We start from the raw sequence: 21,180 nt of genomic DNA on the forward strand, positions 1-21,180 counted from the left end.
GGTATTCTGCCTGCAAAACTAATGGGTACGGGTTTCTGCAGTGCAACTTGCATATTTCTGGCAAATTCTAATTTTCATAATGTAGAAATGTAAAGATGATAGGGTGTGTTTGGTAACGTTGGCAACTACATCCAGAATACAAAAATTACGATCTAAAACTGAGGTTAGAAAGAAATGGGCTGAAGGCAGTGGAAGGCAAGGTCTGCCATATCTGTAAGTGCATTACATTTTCAAATGTCTGTGATTAGGAGTGTAGGAAAGCTCAGTCCAAAGCAGGTATGAGGAGCATAAAGGCCAGATATACAGCCTGTGAGCTGTTTGGGTTTTTTTGAATTATTGAATGACTACAGAATGTGTAAATGATTGTTAAATGTGCCAGAAAGGTGTGTGTGGTGCCTTAGCAAGGAAGAAATTTTCTACCTTTTTTATAATGCATTTGTGCCATTTTAGAAACTCAACACCTCTATTTGTAAATGTGCAGTGGAATAGTCTCAACATATTATAAACAGTGATTAGGTAACATCCCTTTGAAAAATGTAGTTTGTGTTGATTTAAAAGTCCTAGACATGTAGAAAATCCTGTGGTGATTTTCATGTGACAGCTATTATTTGGTGCTGTTGCACACAGAAGAACTATTTCTAGAACAGAGTTATTCTGATAACTGTGTTACACTCTACCCTATGAGCAGTGGTTAAAAGATTGCACTTTAGCACTACCTACAAATCCATGAAACTTACACATGCAGCTTTTCGTAGTCATTTTTTTCCAGATTATGATGAATAATTTCAGCTTAACATTTAATAAAAGTAAAAAGCGCTTAACAGACCTTTCTTGTATGCCTTTGGTACGAGTGATGGAATTCAGTAATGCTTAAAGGAATTTCCTTTTTTTTTTATTGTCACTTTATTAGCTGATATGAGAATTAATGGCAATTCAGCTGTGTAGTCTTAATGGCCTAATCATTAATTTGTATGGGAGTTACTCTAATAACAATTAGAGAGAGCTCATTTGTTATTAATGTGGGGGCAGCGAGCATGACTTTAAAATAATAATCCAATTAACATGCATTAAGTGGAAATTTTATAGTTACCCATAGCATGAGTGGCTGCTGCTGTAATTTGAAAATAGTATTTCATGGCATCAGGCAACAACCTCTAACAGCTCCTGCCGGGCCAGCCTGGCCTGTGTGAGAACGGCCTGTGGGGCTGTCACCAGAGCTGCAGGGTGGGCATGTGCTCTGCAGAGAGGCTGCCCTTACACCAACCCCCTGACTCGGTACAAGCAATGGTTTGCAGCCTCACGAGGTTCATCCTGTGCATCTGTGCTTGTAATCTGGCTCCTGGTTTTGAAAGGTCCCGTGGAGTGCCCTGTGGATGGACCAGTAACCTCAGATCGGGGTCTTTTAAAGAACGAGCCGATCAATCCTATCGGATGTCAGGAACTGAGTGTGCTAAGCTGGCAGCAGGCAGGAGGAACCAGCACTGATTGCCCTCTGTGACAAGTTTCTGCAGTGCCTCTTGAGAGGCCACAAAAAGGCATTTACAGAGGGAAGCATAATCCCTCTAGGTATGAGATGTACAAAGTACTGATTAGGCAGGAGGGGAAAGTAATTGGTGAACTGGAAACTTTGTGTTGATAATATGATAATACAAATTTCTAGGCTACTCACTCAGTGAAATAAAGGTGTAAAGGCAGGCTTACAGCTAGATTTGCTGGCAGCCCAGCTCTAAGCTCTAGAGGTGACCATGCCTTTCAACATCCTGTGCTGTTGCACATTAGTACAACACTGTTGACTAGGTGGGTAAGTTGCTGTTATAGTACAGAATATAGTTGAATTTCTCTTGCATCACTCCTGATTTTTGTTTTATTTAATTAAATGGGAAAAATAACTTTTATTTGGATGGAAAAAGGCTTTAAAATGAATGGTCTTTTTCTGAAGTTGTGTCTTGTGATAGTTACAATTGTGAGAGCTCCTGCTGCCCCTGCTACCAGTGCTGCCTTAGGTGTAGGTGTTGATGCTTTCAGCTGACTGCTCAAGGAAGGAAGGAGTGATGCACCTTTTGCATTACAGTAGATAACAGTCTGGAGTGACCATGTAGCCCATACCTTAAGAGGAGACAGCCTTGTCTAAATCTAGACAAATCTAGAAGATCACTGTTTCCAGCAGTCACTGCTCTGTGACCAGATGTGTGCTGAATGCCACTGATCAGGACACCTTTAGGCAGAAGAGGTCACAGCTGCTTCCTTTACTGATGATCCCGTGCTTTGTGTGAGCTGGGAGGAGAAAGGTTACTCTGTTAGTGTGGTTTGAGGTGTCTTGCAATGACAAGTCCACCTGAAACACGGGGGTTTTTGCTATTGCATTTGCCTCTGGCCTTTCCCAGTCCTGAAGGGTGAAGCAGAACATCGTGTTAGCACAGAACATCACACAGGGGTCGTGCAGTCTTATGGGAATGAAATAATCTCTGAATGTGGGAGGTTTTCTGGGGAAGAGGCCATTCCTGGTTCTGGAGGAATGAAAGCAAAAGAGTATGGGACATTAGAAGACTACACTAACACTCCTACATATTTGGTAGAGTTGACCTATGGCAATACTATTTTTGATAAAGACTGGTGGTATTCAGGCTAATTGTGTCCCTGAAAATGAAATGTCTCTGGGAACTCTTGCTGTTTGCAGCATCCATACTGAAAAAGCATGATTTTAGCTAGATGGCTAAACTCTGGGGGAGCTAATAGAGGAAGAAATAATGTACAAGAGTCATGAATGTTGATCTGTATCTGGTGGAAACTGGTGTCTGAATTAAAAGAAAATGTGCTACCCTGAGTCAGGCTGAAATTTTTACTTTTCCTGATAGAGGTAAATATTCAGCCTTGATGCTTCTACTTTCTTATATGCTGCCTTTTTTTTTTCCCAAGAAAAAGGCTAGAAATCAGAGCCTTAATATGATAAAATTTCTTCAACCTTTCTCATGACTGTGAAAAAAAATAGTGAGGAGTGGGTGCACAGGATGAAAACATAGTCAAGTGGGTTGTTAACCTAATTTTATCTGAGGCCAGTCAGGTCCTGCTTATCCTGATGACAAAGATAAGCTTTGGTGTAGCATCTTTACAGTGAAACTACATTTTCCTGTATTTTACAACCTCCTTATATGCTGGAGAACATGATAGGGACTCCAGTAAATTTGAACAGGGTGCTCTGCTGGTAGTGGCCGAGCTACAGCTGTACTGTGGCATTGGTAGCACAACAAGGTGCAGCCTAAATTAATACTTCTTTCTTGTACAATTTTGAACTGTTCTGAGTGTCTTGAATGGCTCAAGATTTTGTGCTAGTCAGCTTTCTTAATTTGGCAAGTACTTAGGAAGCAAAGATGACTGCAAATATTGTTGGCAGGCATTTAAGGTCTAAAGTGTATATTTTGAGGTGGACTGGCTTTCCATGCTCTTCCCTGTATTGCCATGTATGAGAAACAAATAACGATTACTCTGGATACTTTTCACTTTGCAAAGTCTAGTGAATGAAAACACCTTTATGTTAACCAAGGAAGTTTGATGTGGTTGTACTTAGCTATAATGGTCAACCAGTCCTTACCTCCTGTGCTGTGGTGCTTTAGGTTCCGTCGGAGGGATTTTGTGTGAGAAGTTTGAACATGAACGTGTGTTCTTCTGTGGCACGTTAATGCTGCTGTAATTTAGTGTGAACAGCTTTCTCTGACTTTATAGGACTTGTTGTAATAGGAAGGACACTGCAAGTGAGGCAAAATAGCCATCCTGGAGTTCTGTACCAATACCCCAGGGAGCTTGTTCAAACTGCAGTGTGTGTATGTATAAAAAATAAAACTTGCAGAAAGGCAGCTTGAAAAATGGCAGTGAGAAGAATGACAAGTTCTAGACAAGTGACTTCTTACCCACTACAGAAATTACGTTTGCTAACAAAATGTAGTTGTGTTCCAAGGGCTGGCTGAAAGGCTGCTGGTGGTGTTCTGAAGGAAGCATGTCAAATTTGGAAAGCCTTCTCAACATACTTTGTGCTGAAAGTGTATTGAACTGGGAATGTTCTACCAAGTTCTACATCGCCCCAAGGCAAGTGGATTATTGTTGAAGAAAGAGGAAATATTGACATAAGCTGAACAATAAGAGTCAAGAGGAGAGGTGGTCCCCAGGTGGACTGAAATATTTTAGCCCTGTATCAAAATCCTTGGGTATTGAAAAAATTCAAAAATCGTAACTGTTTCATGTTTCTCATTCAAGGGGTAAGTGGTGGTGTTCAAGTACCTTGTTGACCTAGGAACAGTGTGACTTTGTTACCTATTCCCTTCTGTCTTTTAGATTTGAGAATAAAATAGAGAAGACTTTTTTCTACTTGGGGTACTTCACTTCTGGAGAAAAGCACTTGAGAGTAGAGGCTCATCTGAATCAGTGTTTTCTATTAGGCTGAATAGAGATACCGTATCCTGCTTGGCTGAAAGAGATAAAAGTGCTGCTCCTCCTGTTGTATTTATCATACCTCTGTCATGCTCCATGAATGCAGTAGTGAAAATACTTTTGGTTCCTAGCTTATTGATATTTGCAGCAGCAGAAGCAAGTACATCTTGGAACTGTGTAACGTTCCCAGAGGATTTTTAGGTAAAATTGTTGTGAGGGGAAGTACATTCTGTTCTACAGTAACCACCCATATCTCCTCCTCAAGTAATCTGTCATTTAATTTGCAGCTACATCGTTGCTATTACTTGCTAGAGATTAGGGAAAAATGAGAAAGAAGAGTTAGATGTAGGCCTCTCTTCTGTCCAGTGAGCCTTTGAAAATTGTGTGCAATGTCCAAGTCAGGGTCAAGCTGACTTTGCAAGCAGTCATCCACATCCACCTCTTCTGCAAATTCACAGCCTTAAGGTGAGGCTTTAGTGTCTTCCTGCTGACCCCTTGGGAAGCTTGTTTGTGACCCTCAGTTTTCACTGCTAGATTTAACATGGGAGTTGGAAAGTGTCCAGCTATACCAGTTTATGGCTGTTAACTGGTGATTTTGGTGGTTCAGAGCAGTGTAAAAGACTAGCTTCTTTAGTCTGCACATCAGCACTGAACACGCAGAGATGGCATTTAGGCAGTCACGGAAGAGAAAAAAATCATGTAAGCCTTTGATATTCACAACCTTTTATGACAATACATTTCAGAGAAGTTATTAATAGTATCAAAAAGTGCTTTCTGAATTTTTAACCCTTCTGTGATAATAGATAAAATGAAATGCACACAGTAAAATTAGAAAAAACTAGTTGTGCCTTGTCGAAGCTGTTGATGGTGTAAAATTCTCATATCCTTTTTTCCTTTGGGTGACATGTTTCTAGTCTCTAATCTAGCCTCATACAGGAATTGATACATATCTTTCATTCTTGTTGCCTTTCCTGTACTGGCTTAGTTCTGTTATACTCATTTTGAAATAAGGAGAACTGGAAAAGCTCAAGATAAGATTTACTCCATGAATTTATACAGAAAATGTTAATATGTCACTCTGTTCTCAGTCCTTTATTCCTCACAGCATTTTTCACATCACTTCTGAATACTCTGAATAATGCATGTTCCAACACAGGTCCATCTGGGACCACACTAGTAAACTTCTTTTATCATGAAAAATTGCTTTCCTACCTACTTTGTTGTTTATCTTTTAGTGGGTTATTAAAGCTTGAAGGCTGCTGCCTTTTATCTGCAACAGCTATACTTCTTTAAGAGCCTTTGAGATATCTTGACTCAACTCTTTGAAAATCTGAGTTTGCTTTTACCCTTGTCCACAGCTGTCCTACTCCTTCAAAAAAATCCTGATAAATTTGTTTTCTTCCTTTGGCAGTGGTATGCCTCTTTTTACGAAGTTGTTTTAGCCAAGATATCTGATATAATACAGAATGACTATATAAAGTCTTATAATATTATGTCAGCATATGGAATAGGTGATGGGGTGGGGAGTGTTACCCTCAGAACTACATGAGTATCTGGTAAAAGCCTGTATAAGAGCAGCCAGAACTCAACTGCTCCTCTTTCCTTTTACCCTTTATCATTTGCAGCTTTGGTTCTGCTAGCATCTTTACTTGGGACATCTTGCTAGTCGTGTCACACACTTTTTCCTTCCATCTGTGAGGCAGCTGAGCCATCCAGGAAGGTCTTTTCTGTAGGCTTCTCTATAGTTGCCCAGGTTCTTGTCATCAGCCTTGCTGTAAACTTCCTGGGGTAGCCCCCAAAGAGCTTCTGAAAAACACAGTAATGCTCAACAAACACCTGCTTTCATAGTGGAATGTTCTATGCAAACTGAATAAACAACCAGAGGCAGAGGGGGTTAGAGAAAGTCTCATCTTGGGTGCTGTTACCAGAACATGGAGCCATGGGCAGTAGTTACACTTAGCCTTAATAAAAATTACTGCCTTTACTGAGTGATGTACTCAGCTTGTTGGTTCAACAGAATCCCAAGACCTGAAAACTAGTCCCTCTTAGAAGGTAGTACCTAGTTGGATACCTAACCCTTTACAACTTGCTGTTTTAAGCTGGCTGTTGCTGAATGGATCTAATCCTCAAAGGCATCAGGCTTCAGTTAGAAGTTTAAATTCAGTCTAAATGTCTGGCTGGGTAAGATAACTGGATGCAGAAAGCAAGGTATTTGAGGCTCACTTTCAAAGGGTTGTGCAAGGTCTTTGAGGCTTGTTTTCAAATGCTCAGACTTATAGCTCTGTGGGTTTTTATCTGTTAGCTCATCACTTTCTGGTGGTACTGGCCTAGTGGTATATGCAGTTCCTTATCAGATTTCCCATGTGAATCATGTCTTGATGTTTTTGTTTCCCTGGAGACTCCAAAGGTTGTCTCTGTCCTTGTCTGCTTTGGGTTGGATGAGTCTTGTTTACTGATCAAATTCTTTCTAGTGGCCTCACCTTGGATATTGTGGCAGTTTTGGGCACCCCAATGTAAGAAAGATACTGAGCCATTAGAGAGTGTCCAAAGGAGGCAACAAAGATGGGGAAGATTTAAAGCCGTGTGAGGAGCAGCTGAGGGCACTTGGTGTGTTCAGCTGGAGAAGAGGAGACTGAGGGGAGACCTCATTGCAGTTACAACTTCCTCATGGGGGGCAGAGGAGGGGCAGGGACTGAGCTCTGCTGTGGGGGGACCAGGGACAGGACCTGAGGGAATGGCCTGAAGTTGTGTCAGGGCAGAGTTAGGTTGGATATTAGGAAAAGGTTCTTCCCCCGGAGGGTATTTGGGCACTGACTGGGCTCCCCAGGGCAGTGGGCACAGCACCAAGGCTGACAGAACTCAAGGAGTGTTTGGATGATCCTCTCAGGCACAGGGTGTGTCTCTTGGGGATGGGCCTGTGCAGGGCTCAGGGTTGGACTTGATAATTCTTAGGAGTCCCCTCCAACTCAGCATATTCTGGGATTTTGTAATTGCCAAAACACCTTCAGATCCTGAGTCTGATCATTCTTCCCTAAGAGCCAGCAGCCAGAGGACTGAGCTTGCCTGCTTGCTATATTTCACAAATGTTCTGTCATATCTCTGGCCAGAGCTCTGATTGCTTCCCTTACTCATCTCATGAGGATGTATCACACTGTGACATCACCTTGTCACATAAACTTCATCAAATACAGAACAGCTGGATGTCAATCTTTAAGGTCTTTTGGATTCTCAGCAAATACTCATATCTACCCAGGAGATATATTATTATTTCAAAGCCAGACCTTTAGTTGAAAGTAAGTCATATTATACCTTCTGGTTAAGGAGGTTTTCTTGAGTGTGTTTTGCAGTGAATATTGATGTTGGCAGATGTTTATCTATAAGAGAATTGATAAAACATCTTTTCAGAAGAAAAAGTGATTTGCTTACGTGCAAGACCAGCATGTTCATTTGCCCTTGGAGGCAAATAAGGAACCAACCTCTTTGATACAGAGTTATTTTTGTCTTCCTCTGAACACTGCTTATCATGCATTATGCATGTTTTTTTTTTTTTAAAACGCTGTCAGCAGATACAACCAGCCATTAACCTCAAGTACTTCCTATTTAAAGATAGCACCTGTAGTCAGTTCATTCAATTGTGTGGGACAGAGGCCTTAGGTCACTTGCTGATGATGGCAGAGACCTGATCCTGAAATGGTATGTCAGCATTTTGCATCCTGTTCTCTTTGGGAGAGCACAGCTCCATGTATCTGGAATCTGCTTTAGTCAGATCTTCCTGTTCTCTGGACTGCAGGGAGTTTTTTCAATATTGCCTTTTTGTGTTACAAAGATAGGAAGATGGGACTTGTTTATAAAGCAGTAGATCAAGAGGTGGTGGGAATAGATGTGCACCCCTGGGGCAGAGTGCCCTCGGCAGAGAGGGAATAGTGTTCCTGGTTAATGTAGCATATTTGCCACTGGACAATGGAAGCATCCTCAGAGCATGCAGCCAAAGTTCAGCTGGAGTTGAAGTTGGCCAGAAATGTGGGGGACAATAAAGAGTTTTTTCAAATGTATTAATGGCAATATGCAGCATAGAAATAGCATTGGCCCATTCCAGGATGAGGATGGTCACCTCACAAACAGGGACAGAGACAAGGCAGAGGGGTTTAATGCCCTGAGCTGGAGGACCATGACTGTGAGAATGAGCAACTCCCAGTCCACCCTGAACTTGTGCAGGATCTGCTGCAGCTGGATCCCTACAAATCTGTGGGGCCTGATGGGATTCATCCAGGAATCCTCAAGGAGCTGCTGATGTCATCACAAAACCTCTCTTGATGATTTTTGAGCGGCCTTGGGAATCTAGGAAGGTCCCAGCTGACTGGAAGCTGGGAAATGTCCCAATTTTCAAGAAGGGCAAGAAGGAGGACCCTGGAAACTACAGGCCTGTCAGTCTCACTTCAGTGCCTGGTAAAATTCTGGAGAAGATTATTCTGGGAAGCATTGAAAAACACCTGAAAGACAATGCAGTCATTGGTCACAGCCAGCTTGGCTTCAGGAGAAGTTTATCCAACCTGATTTCCTTTCATGACAAGGTAACCCACCTGGTTACCAGGTGGGAAGCCAGTTGATGTAATCTTTTTGGATTTCAGTAAATCTTTTGATCCTGTCTCTCCCAGGATCCTTCTGGACAAACTGTCCAGCCCACAGCTGGATAAACACATCCTGTGCTGGGTGAGCAATTGGCTCACGGGTTGAGCACAGAGGGTAACAGTGGTGACCTGTCACTAGAGGGGCTCTGCAGGGCCTGTGCTCTTCAACATCTTCATAAATGACTTGGACACAGGACTGACAGGAACAATGAGCACGTTTTCAGGTGACACAAAGCGACAGGGGTGGTCCTATGCAAGGCCAGGAGTTGGACTCAGTGATCCTTGTGGGTCCCTTCCAACTCGGCAGATTCTGTGACCTCTGCAGGCTAGGCTAGATCTATGTTGAGCCCTTGTGTCCTGCTGTGTGAAGCTAATAGGCTATGTAGCTGGTTGAATATTTTTTTAATGTAGAAAAGCTTAGGCCACTTTTATTTAGAAAGATTTTCTGGGAGGCTGATACCACATTACTGACTCACTGTGAGAGAGGATGGTGGGACAGACAAGAAGGCGTGAGCAGCGAGGGAACGTCGTCTGCCTGAGCATTTGTTGCCTAGATTTTGAAAATACTGTTAGTTCCAATTAGAGCCATCTATTCAAATTTGTTCCTCAGTATTCTGTTTTGCCTTGTGTTAACTACATTCATGGTGTAGACTGACAAGATGTTTAGCGGTCCTGGCAGAATTATGGTTGACTGATGTAAACATTTCCTGCCAGCATATGTTGAATAGCTTACTTTTGTCAAAGTCAATTCATCCTGGTCTCTTCCTGTCTGGATCAGTACCAAAGCAGAGTCTGTACTTGCAGGAGTGAACAGCTAGTCAATCTGTGAGAACTCTGTTATTCACTGTATCTCCTGAACTGTATTTGCTGCTGCTTTGTTGAAATACTCACTCATTAATTTGGAGGGAGAAGACTCCCTCCTGCTAAAATTTAGAACTGTTTAGAATAATTCTGGGATTTTGGAGTTTCACTTGGTACATTTTTTGGCAGGTGAGCAGTGTCTGGCTTGTTTGGTGCCTCTCTACCTTGCACCAGCTGGAGCTTGACCCAATGAGTAACAGACATCTGTGCAGAAATTGTACTCCAAACTGCTTATGTAAAAATTTCAGAGGGATGAAGCAGTTTTGCATTTACAGCTATTGTACCTACACATGTGAAATATGAACAGGCCTCTAATGTGCTGGAGAGTGGATGTTTTGGTAAATTCATTTTTAGGCAGTATAACCTGTAATTCCTACCAGCCGAGATCAGAACCCGACCATGTCTAGAGTTTGTCTTGAGGGAAAACACGTTCTGAAGTGGCTGATAGTTAATTTCTGAGATAACATACTTTGAGTCTTCCCTGTGTGAAGTGGATGCTATTTTATTTGCATTCAGTACAGCATTTGCTGTTACTTCCAGGACTGACTTTAACTCAGTGCATGTGTGTTGTGGCCTATCAGAATCGTGTCATACAGACAGGAACAGCTGTAGTGCCCGTGGTCCTCGTGGCTCTGTGTGAGTTTCTCAGATCTTCCTGAGGCCCTCAGCCTTTCAGGACAGGCTGCAGCCAGCCTGTGCTCTGACAAAAGATCAGTGAAATGAATTTAATCTCAAAACAAGCTGTCAAAAAGTATTTTCCCTGATGCTGCTTGTAGAATCACCTTGACGCAAGTGAGAGTTGGAGGAGGCTCCTTTGTCACTGTTTAGCATCTGCTACATTTTTCCTACCAACCTGGGTGGATACTGTAACATCTGCTTACATGAGTTAGCAAAAGATTACAGGTTTGCTTGGAAAATTGTATTCCAAATACTAATGCTGTAGTTAGTGTTCTGCTTCCCCCTCAATTTGTTAAAACTGTAACAGGAAAATTTAAAACTACCTTCTCTTGCAGTGGAAGTTGCTTTTTCTGAATGATGGATATAAGTGTAGCTAGCACTTTCTGGCTCCAGCGTGCCTAATTCATCTTGTGATTTGCAGAAACATGGTACTCAAGCATACAGACTACTTTACTACTTGCTTTCCCCCAGTTCTGCCATCAGAGGAATTGAAAGTGTACTCTGATCAAGCCCATTGAAGACAGACTTCCCTGCTGATGTTTGCTGAAATGCCCCTGTATTTCAGGAGCTGACAATGGCCTGGTAGTGGCCTATCTCTGACACAGAGAGGCAGGACTGAAGGTACTGGACCAGAGTGTTGCCAGGCAGCTGTGCCTCTGCACAGCATGAGCAGACAGATCCTCAGCTGCAGGACCATCTCCTTGCACGGCAATGGATAGGAATGCTCGTGTCCTTAGTGTTGTGGGTTAGCCTTAGCCAGCAGCTAAGTACCACAGAGCTGCTCACTCACTCTCCCTCCATGGGATGGGGAGGAGAATTGGAAACAGGGTAAAATCTCTGGGTTGAAACAGGAACAGTTTCATAATTGAAATAAATATACTGCTACTACTAATAATAATAATTGTAATGAAAAAGAGAGAGAGGAGAATAAAACCCAAGAAGAATAAGTGATGCACAATACAAATGCTTACCACCCACTGATGGATGCCCAGCCTGTCCCTGAGCTGCAATTCACTCCTGGCCAAGCCCCCCTGGTTCACCTGCTGAGCATGAGTTCTGTGGGATGGAATATCCCTCCGGCCAGTTCAGGGCACCTGTCCTGTCTGTGCTCCCCCAGCTCCCTGTGCACCTCCTCTCTGGCAGAGCACGGGAAACTGAGGAGTCCTTGACTCCGGGTAAGCAGCACTTAGCAACAGCCAAAACATCAGTGTGTTGTCAACATTATTCTCAACATTACTCTCATACTAAATCCAAAACCCACAGCACTGTACCAGCTACTAAGAAAACGCTAATTCTACCCTAAGTGTCCCGAATCAGGACACTTAATCAAGCGATACAGCTACATAGGATGGAAAGGAGGTCTGGTATTTATTTCCCTCTGTAAAACCAAGCTGAAATATGCAAAAAAATTATTAAGAACAGTAGAATTGGCTGTAGGCATGGAGTCACATTTCTCTCTTTCACTCGTGGAGAAAGCTTATTGATTGTGATAAGTTACTGATCTTACATGAATTAAAGAAGCATTTCCCCTGTTGCTGGAGAGCAGTGATGTTTATTTTCAGGACAAGAAAACTTGACTATGGGCAGAAATTAGTGCTGTGCCACTGGCCCTTTATCTTCATCGTGAATAATTATCTGGTACTGCCTGTGTAGGAAAGAAGGCTGTGTATTTTTTTCTCACTGGATCCAACATAATGTAGTTCTGATATTGTACCCTGTCAGCCAGCACATCCTCCTGTCCCACAGCAGGAAATGTTGTCTTATTACAGCCCACTAAAGTGCCAGTTGGGCATGTAGTGAGCCTGGGACAGCTGTGCTGTTGGTGAAAACAACTCAGATCAGCACCAGGGTTACTGTCACTGTGTATGGCTACACACTGAGGGAGGTAGAAAACACCTTATGGAGCTGGAGGTCTGCTGGGGTAAATATAGAGCGTTTTGCTAAATGATCCAAGTGATCTGGTGAGTTACTGGGATGGGAACATCTCTCACCATACCATTTTTCAGTGAAAACTTAGGGAAAGAGTTGATTCGATGACTGAATCTAAGTGATACTTCTAAAGTAACAAGGAAAGAATTAGTGCAGTTGTATTAAGATCTGAGATTCTCATCTTGAATGTAGTGTATGAGTTTTGGTCAACTATTTCCAAGAGTTCAGGTAGAGTAAGAATAAATGAGGAGAAAAGCTGTTAAGCTACTCTAGGAAACAGATCCAATTAATGAAGAGAAGCTAATCTTGTTGGGAATATTTAGTTTAGTGCAGTGAGTGCTGGATTGTGGACTGTAAACCGTTAGGAATAACTCTGGGAATGGAAGAGAATGAAGGGACCTGGAAAGAGATGGCCCGAGAGCATGTAGGTGCAAACAAGTGTGAAGAGGCATCTGTTGCCAAATTAGAAGACTTCTGCCTAACAATTGGTTGACTTTGGAACACTTTTTCCATAGCAAGTGGCACAAAACCAGCTGGTTGTAGTATGAAACAGTTGGAGAAACAGCTGTGTTTTGTGGTTGCCTGAAACAAGAGGACGAGTGATCCAGGAGGCACTTGTAGTAGTTTCCCTTTGTCAGTGGCTCTTTGCTAGGAGTTTGACTTCATTAGGTTAAAAGTTGTGGCTGTTGTCTGGACTGAAGTTATTTTTGTTGTATAAGCAGTAAAAGACAGAATAGTTTAGTGTATTTTCTAGCAAGCATAATATTAAACATACAGGGAGACTGAAACCCTGTTTTAGCCAGGCTTAATATCTCTCTCTAATACTGCAGAAAAAGCTACTTTAGTAGTTGCATTGTACTTTTCTTTTAGAAGGATGAGCTTGAAGGTTTGTTCTGTTCCCCCTAAATTCTTTACAGTAGAAATGAACCTAAGGAGGTTCATTCTTCTGCTTTCAGGATGGAAGTAAGGACCAGAGAAGGGTGGTCTGGCAGGTGTACTGAGCACTCACCTGATATTATGTTGATCTCCTTTTGTGAGCAAGAGGCCCTTGAAGCCCAATAGAATCCCAGTTCAAGCAGCAGCTGCTCCTCTTGTTTCTGTAGGGTCTGCTAGATCCTGGGGCTGTGCTGATGCAGTAATAAAAGGTGGACTTGACAAACCCTTGCTTGTCTAATTACCTTCTGGGTTTGTATGCTCATCCCAGGTTTGTATGCTCATGCTTCAGACCCAGGAAGCACAACAGTTCCTGCCTACTCTGAGTCTGATTTTAGTGGTTTTGGACCTCTCACATCTGCTCAGACTGCATGGAATGTGCTGGTATTTTGCCACTTTTTTCCTGCACAGATCATGTTGAAATATTTCAATGATCCATTGTAAATACCTTGCAGAATTTTTTCCTCTACTCACAGATTGTCTTCCTTCATTAATCATTGTAGTTAACTTGTATTTGCCTTGCTATTTCATGTGCTGTCAAATACAGATATGCTATATGCCCTCTTTAGCCATGTGTTAAGGATATTTTCTAAAACAACTCTTAGTTTTAGTCTGTACACTCTGATAGCTGTGACAAAGCTTGCTGTAGAGCAACTAATACCTGTGAAGGAGGTCAGAAATTCAGGGTTCAAAATGAGATTTCCTCATCACCATAACCTTTTTTCAACATGTAGGTCAAACTGCCTCCAGAATTGCATCAACACCCCGTGCTTACACCCTGACACCGTTCTTAAACTTCCATGATCATTGAGCCTTCCACCATTCTCAGCTCTGCCTTCCTGTGTCCTCAGTCACTGACTGTTTGGGTGACAACAGGTGTATAACTTCCCTGAAATAAGACCTCTATTAGTTTTAGTAATTGTGCTCTTATGATATATGTTATTAGCCTTGTCACCTGTCTTCTAGATAAGCCAGTGTGTCAGTAATTTATTAGACTGAAGGAGTGGAGCATCTTTAATAAGATCTTACTTTACCTGGATCAAAGCCAGGGAAAGCATTAACTCATCTACTTTGATCTCTACCACATCAATTCAAATAACTTAATGAAATTATTGGGCTTTCTTATAGTCAGCAGCTTTTTTTGTGTACTACAGTTTAATCCTGTCCCAAAAATACGCGTTTTGACCATTTGGAAAAGTGCTCAGAAATGTTCATAGGTGAGAACTGTCCAGTGTTTCATAGTGACCCCTCATATCACCAACAAGTTGATCAGACAATTCTATTGTTTTGATGAGCTTGCTGTTTTGGTTTAATTTTTTATTACAAGTACTTCTGCACTGTTCCCTTTCAGAAGGGACAACATGATGGCTGTAGCTGAACACTGGAGGTGCTTTCATAATACAAAGCTTCAAGGAGAATCTGAACAGTTAGCTCTGGGTAAGAAGCCAGCACATCCAAAACCCAGTCATTGTTCCTAGGATATGTATGGGATCCTGAAGGCCCTGTGTTGTGTGGCAAATTGCAGAGCTCTGAAGCTGCCTAATCTTCTGTAGTTTTGCTGTAATGAGATGAAATGGGAAGGGCAAAGTTATTAGATGATACCTCAACTACAGCAACAAATAATCAAGGAATGAGGATTACACAGCAGATGAGTGGAATATTCTCACTTTGATATCAGACCTGGTACTATTATGTAACTGTAGCAACTATTTTTAGGGTCCAGGCCATTTCTACCCTTCCTCTTGAAAGGCTAAGCCTTAGTACACTTATCAGGTGCACTTCCCAGTTTGCACACAGGTTATATGAAAGCCTATGCAAAATTTGAACACTTGAAATATCTTGTGATTCATCAGTAAAATGCTTCCTGCTCTAATCCCTCGGTTTTCTCCTAGGCCTGCAGATCAAATCTGCAGCAGATATCCAAGGAGTGTTTTGTTTAAACCACCTGGGCTATACCTAGACTAAGGAAACTAGTTAGTTCCCTCTGTGTGCTGAACATGAGATAGATTCAGGTGTGCTAACTTCCTTTTCAGCTGTGGTGTTTCTGGCAGCAGTTGGAGCAAAGCTCAAATTGTGTTCAAGTACGTGCATGATTCTGTTATTAGCTGTCAAATTACTAGAAACACTCCTGTGGTAAATCTGATTAGCCAAAATTAGACTGGCTTCACAGCACGAGGTTCAAACCTCCTCTTTCAGAAAATAGTTGTGACTTGAGGGATGATTTGGGAAACACACTATGCTGTGGTAATTAATTGCATATGGTAAAGCATTTCTGATGCAGCAGACCTAATCAGCTCTGACTAAATGAAGAATCTTGGAAAAATCTACTTGCATCAAGAGTGTTATTCCTTAGGTATGTGAAATGTAATTGTGCTGAATCAGGAATGCTGTGCTACAGAAAGTAAATTTAGGTCTTACTGTACAGAATGAAGCGAGGACATGGAAACCTCGGGGTATTTTGTTGTTGGATTCCAAATTTTGGATATGAGAAAAAGAAAACTGCTAGGTTTAAACAAAAGCCTTGGGCTGACAGAGACTGGGAAAAAACCTCCATCTAGAGTCCAGGCAAGGATCCATTGATGCCATGGGTTTGGAATGTCCTGCCCAAGCCCGGAGAAACCATGCCCTGATTTCATCAAACCTGTGCAGAAAACCTTTTGTGTTTTATCTGTCCTTTTGTGTCCCCTGTATCCCCTGCATTTTGCAATCCTGAATACCTTTCTTCCCCCATAAAATCCCCCAAGTTGAAGTAGGGTTTTTCCTATGATGTAATTGTAAGACCTCCAAGATTTGTTAACCTGGGCTTTTCCCTATTCCTTCATCCTTGTGAAACCCTCCAATTTTAATAGAATAATTATGCAAACACCTGATGAATATGCAAACCCCCTGTTGAATATGTAGACCCTAAACCCTTTAAATATGACCTTATGAGTCCAATAAAGCATTCCAGTTTCTTGCCTCCCCTGGGATCATCTTAGCTTTATTGACCTCTGCATTTTGTCCAGACCATTTTTCTTTCATGGAATCTCTAAGCTTTTATTTAACCATGGTTCTGTAAAGCCAGGTATTGCTTAGGATGGCAGCCCTTAGTGACTGTGGGCCTTGGCTTTGGCAGTTGTCAGGTGTGCACCTGAGCCACTGTGTCTGTGCAGTTAAAGGAAACCCTGGCAAAGTCCAAGCTTGTGTTTCTTGGAGCTCTGCAGTCAGGATCCTGCTGCAGGGTTTGCTGGAAGTGGGATTTGCTCTTCCTGTGGCTTATACTAGGGTTGCTACTCCATTAAAACTGGTCATATAAGTAAACTGCCTTCATGGACCTGTGATGATTGTGGTTCCAGCCTGTGGGTGCTTGTAGGGGGAGCTTGTTCCCTTTCCTGTGTGTAAAGTCAAACCATTGCAGGCCTGGTGACAGAGCTTAGCACATTCTGAAACATCACCCATCATTTGGTGGATGATAGGCAACGTTGCTTACAATTTCAAAATATGCTTGTGATATTAAATCTCTATCAGATTCCTCTTAGCAACTACACAACTAATCTCATATAAATTCTCAGGTCATTCTTTGTACATAAGAACATAAGACTGGAGTCCAGTCTCACCTGCTGAGCTAATAAGGCTCTGTGTCAAAGGCAAGGGTAACTCAATATACATTGGTGTCAGTAGAAGCAAGCTGTGTGATCTGCTGCAATCTGACACTGTTCTCTCACTGTCATCACAATTTTAGGATATTTTACCTATACTAAAACACATTGTTCCTTTATAGTAAAATCTTCTGAAGGCAGTAGTCCTTTCTGTAGCTACACAGTTGGGGGAAATAGTTCTTTAAATGTGGAATGTAGCTGTTGCTGTATCTGTTGATCTTGGATTCCCCTAAGGAAACCATATTGCTGTGAGGGTCACCTGGCTGGTTGAAGAACTGCAGTGTTTTGGTGACAAGGGAATGTGACACACATTCTTGGACCTGCTCCTAGCTTTACCCTTCTGTTCCCATAAGATAGAGAAGTCAAAACTAGTTCAAAATTGATCTCTGCAGGCAGAGAAGTGTTTTTTTTCATGCTTTTCAACTCATTTGATGAGTGTGAAGTTCAAGACTCCCTTCTGATTTTCTAGGAAAGTAGCAGCAAATGGATAAAAACTGGAGTTTGATCTCTTGCTTGCTTTTAGTATCTATTGGCATATTATATGTGCAGTTTCAGGGGAAACAAATATGAGAATTTGCATAGAAATCAAAAACCATTGGGTTTTGTTCTGAAAAGAAAATCAGTGTTTCAAATACCTGGGCCAACCTTGCCCTCTGGAAAGCCAGCAGCATGGTGCCACTCACTGCTGTGAGTGTTCTTCACTGATACAGAGCCAGTTAGAGTGGCCAGTCATGTGGAAGTAAGAGCAAGGGGGGGAGTCTTAGCCTTCTGTTTGTGCTTAGTGCCCTGCTGAGGCTTGTATGGCAAACTGAGAGCTTGCAGGCCAACAGTGAGGTGTTGAGTGTTTGGATGTGTGAGGATTTTAATACGACACTTTCTACAGCATTGCAATGTTTCAGAGGAACAGCATCGGGGTTCTAAATACTTTGATTGTTTTTCAGAATAAATCAGACTGAATTCCACACATTGTAAACCATTTTTCTCAGGGGATCTTTTATTGATTACCCCACGGTAGCACAGAAGTCCCAGTTCTTGCTGTAAGGTAAGTGCCCATGTCTATCCTGGTTTTTTCTAAAGAAAACAGCGTTTTGTTAGTGATGACTTGACAACACTTGATCAAGTGTTGACAATGTAAGACTACAAAGGACTGGTAAAACCATCTGAGATGCCTGACATATGACAGCTGTTGGGAAGAAGGAGCTGAGAAGTAGAGAATAAGTTGGAAAGTTTTATGATGAAGGAAAAGTATGTAGTACAATATGTGGCCATTCATCCATAGCCTTGTTTTAGAATTTGTCTTTGGGAGTTCCCTGCCTAATGCTTAACAACTCTGCAGCATTCTTTAGGTTCTGCTCAATTAATGTTAACAAGCTGTTGTCAGCCTTCATGAGAAGACAGAGCTATGCCTGTGATGTGGGCTTTTGTTGAGGAATCTGTGTACATGTTCTAACCAAAAACGGTGGGCAGCAGTAAGTCAGTTCTGGTACACTCCCTTCTTGGATCACTGGAGTCAAGTTTTCTTTGCTGCATTATTTATATTATCTAAATTATTTGGTTTCCCCTTACTTTGACACCAGCATATACCAAAACAAGTCAAAAGCCCCCATCAGACTAAGCCCTGGCATCCAGGTTATCTGACAGCACCAGGGGAGGAAGGAGAGGAAAGATGTAAAATATGGTATTTTTTTGGTGTGTGAAACCCCTGCTACCCTAAAGTCTAGAAGAAATTTGCACATCAGAATGGTAAAATCAAACCCAGCATTTGGGAAGCTGATAGCACTGTGAGGGGTAGGCTGTTTATAAACATCACCTTGAAGAGAGAAAAGTCAAGTTTGGAGTGTATGACTCAGCAGGCAAACAGAGGCTGCTGGAGCTATCAAAACAAGTAGGTTTAGCCCTTGCTTCCCTCTGCTCCTGACAATTCACCTCCCTTCCTACCTCCCAGTGATCTGTAATTGTTGGCATGGAGATTAGGAAAATAAACAGAAAAGGCATGTTTAATGTACAGGGAAACGCTGAACAGAGCGGTGGAATGTCAGTTCACAGCAATGGTCCTCCAACTTTGAACTGTACATGAAAAGGAAAGCATTTAATGTACTGTCTAGATAGTTAGTTGGGCTAGAGGTAACAGTATTTATGCATGAGTATGTTTATCATTAAAACAACAAAATGTTCTACCTGGTACAGTCTGTTCTTATTGTTCCTGCCTTTTTAGCAATCTCGAAGATATAAGACAATGGTGTTCTGACATAAATTAGGTATATAATGTAAGGTTGGCTTCTCACTGTGATTGTATGAAACTTCTGAATGTGGGGAAGGATGTGGGAGGTGGATCCTACATCTTGACTTTTGAGGAAGTTCTCAGTTGTTGCTGAGATACCTTTCTCCAAGCAATTTTGAAACTAAATGGTGGTTTAGATTTTATCCCTTCTTTACCATGCCTTTCCTAGCCAGCATTTGAAAAGTGGAGTTTCATCAATACTGTGGTAATGGTAGAGTCCCATTTGGTAACTCATAGCTATATTCTATTTTAGAAACGAAAGAAGACTTACTTAGGTTGAATCAGCCTATGAGTAACTCCTGCTGAAGACACAGTGTTGTAAGTCAGGCTTTTACAGCTTGTCTCTTATTCCCCTTGAATGCCTTTTTGACTGCATGGGAAAGGGGCTTAACTTTGGCTGTAAGCCTACTGATTCTAGGTGCTCTTTTGTTTAATTTTTAGATTTTGGTCTAAATACTAAATGGTACTTCTAATAATATTTGAATTTTGGAAGTAATAAAGCATTTGTTCGCTAAGGAGAAAATGTAAGACACTGAATATGCTTAAATTGTTTATTAAAAAATCACGATTGCTGCTTTTGCTAGGAGTAGCAGTAATAATGAAATAAAAACTAATTGTTAAGTTATTAAAACTATCCTGGCCAAAATGATAACCAGATTCTGACGTCTTGTTGAGTTACCTCTAAGCAAAGCTCTGAAACAGCTTCAGGCTTTCACTGTTCAAATTCTATAGACAGGGCTGACTAAAATAACCAGTGGAACTCTTCAGCTTTGTTCTGTAAAGTTGTCTCAAAACTCCTGCTGTAACTGAGGGGTTTTGCTGCTGTTATAACTGACCAAAGAAAAGCACAAAACCTGAGCTGTTAGAGAGACAGTGAACAAAGCAATATGCTGATCTTCCAAGGGGATGTTTGCAATAGAGGTGAAGTGCTTCAGGTCCCAAAGATGCCGAGGGACCTCTGACTCCTAAAGGAGCTGTAGTGTGCTTGTCTGTTTGGAGTTGGAATCTGACCTGGAGCATGTGGAGGTGGGGGAGACATTTTTACTAACTTGGCTTCCCTCGGGTCATACTCTCCCAGAGAGGTGTGAAGCCATTTCAAATGAGATAAATGAATCCATGCAACAAAAGCATTTGCTGCAGTTCACCATTCACCCAGGACTTGCTCTGTTATGCTGATATTTATTGACTGATTTTTTTAAAAAGCAAGAACAGAGTTGCACTGGCAGAGAGGCACAGGAATTTGGCATTGCTGCCCATACCCTCACAAGAAACAAAGAGAAGTAGCAGGGCAAATGATTAGGATCCCCACGAGTTCCAAGAACGTTAGGGGAAAAGGGATCGATGGCATCTGATGAAATTTCTTTGCCTGTGTGACCATGGTGAACACTTTTAGGCTCTGTGCACTGTTATTTGAAGGTAGTGTGAAAACACAGAGACAAATCACTTCCCTATTTGTGTGTTTTCCTTCTGTGCTGCTTCTCAGTTTTTCTGTTTTCATTCACTACCACCTTGCCCCTTTCAGTGGAAATGAAATTTAATACTTGAATTTCCTTTTTTGAATCAGTGCTGATTTCTGTCAGTCAAGCAAAATGAGATTGAATATTGCTGGCACTGAAAGTGAGGGACCAATTACGCTGCTTGTCCCCCCTGTATGTGCTGCAGACTGCAGCATGCTTTCTCTGGGCACTCATTTTCCCAGTTTCATGGAATGGACAGCTGGAATGAGACTCCTGCTCTGGGCTGCCTGTAAATCTCAATGAGGGAAACTCTTCAGAGGATGGTTTTCAACACCTTAATTAGTTCTCTGCAG

The 21,180-nt window shown here is 41.8% G+C and overlaps 1 long non-coding RNA gene across 1 annotated transcript in view; it reads left to right on the forward strand.

Annotated features, from left to right (window-relative positions):
* The window catches only part of LOC135419932 (uncharacterized), a 71,757-nt gene that overhangs the window by 1,618 nt on the left and 48,959 nt on the right, over positions 1–21,180 (forward strand). The window lies entirely within an intron of this gene.

This window comes from Pseudopipra pipra, chromosome 10 (assembly GCF_036250125.1).
Source record: "Pseudopipra pipra isolate bDixPip1 chromosome 10, bDixPip1.hap1, whole genome shotgun sequence".
Taxonomy (NCBI): domain Eukaryota; kingdom Metazoa; phylum Chordata; class Aves; order Passeriformes; family Pipridae; genus Pseudopipra; species Pseudopipra pipra.